The 1065-nt window shown below is 46.5% G+C and overlaps 1 protein-coding gene across 1 annotated transcript in view; it reads left to right on the plus strand.

The window, feature by feature from the left end:
• The window catches only part of LOC100742674, a 167652-nt gene that overhangs the window by 92046 nt on the left and 74541 nt on the right, over window positions 1–1065 (plus strand). The gene's annotated exons all lie outside the window — the stretch shown is intronic.

Below are 1065 nucleotides of genomic sequence, written 5' to 3' on the forward strand. Positions count from 1 at the left end.
CGTCCGGAGACGGGGCGAGCTGCGTGTGCGGCTCGAAGAAGGCGTTTAGACGCGGGGCCAGCTTCAGGACGCGAGCAAACGTTGGCCTAGGTTAGTGGAAGTCGTGAACGAGACACGTAGGTGGGCGCCGCGCGGTTCGCCCACGTCTCAGACCGGTGAACTTCGACGTTGAAGAGCGTGCGGGAAAGTCGACCGCAGGCAGAGCGCGTACCTCGCGCGAGTACACGGTTACTCTATGGCTTTCCACGACGTTCTCCCGTTGCATCGCCGAAAGAACGTTCGTAGAATATTTAAAGATACCCTAAGTGCATCGTGGCGGGCGTTCTCCTAAATTTCATCGCGTACACTTCGTCTTGTGTCCGGGTGCATGGAGCTCGGGTTTGTATGGCACGGACGAAGACGGTTTATTTCGAGTATCGCTAATGTTACGAAGTGGAATTTTCATAGGTGCGCTCTCGCGAGTCCAGAATAATGTCTGTTGGCAGGGAGCAACTGTAAGAATACCTTCGTGTTTTATTTAGAACACTTCGAGGAACATGCTATACAGGCTGGTTCATAAATTGATTAAATCCATAATTTAATATATTTCGATGGGTTTAATATATTCTGGTTGATAAATTGATCAAATGAATTCGTCAAATTGGTGTCAATGGTAGAGAGTGAATTTGCACAGGAAAATAAATACTTTTTTTTATTATAAATACATGCGTGCATATGACGTCTTTTTATTGATTTTAATGTGTAGGTTCAGAGATATTAACATTCGCTCGTAAATCTCTCTATAGTATCTCTGCGTGTATCTCCAAAAAATCACCTGCATATTGATCAGCATTTCTTACAAGCGTCTATAAACATGGAATATTCATTCGCCTAATTAATTCCTCGGAAGACGAAGCATGATCTTGCCACGAATTCGATCTGCAAATATTACATGTTCAGCAACGATCATCAAATCGCGACTCGCTATGATTCATCGATGTGTCATCGTCTCGATTCGGTACACGTGCGTGGCGAAAACTTGTCCCTCCGGTGCTCGTGTCCGCGGCACACGCCAGTGCCCGCCGC

This window comes from Bombus impatiens, unplaced genomic scaffold (genome assembly GCF_000188095.3).
Source record: "Bombus impatiens unplaced genomic scaffold, BIMP_2.2 scf_0548, whole genome shotgun sequence".
Lineage (NCBI taxonomy): Eukaryota > Metazoa > Arthropoda > Insecta > Hymenoptera > Apidae > Bombus > Bombus impatiens.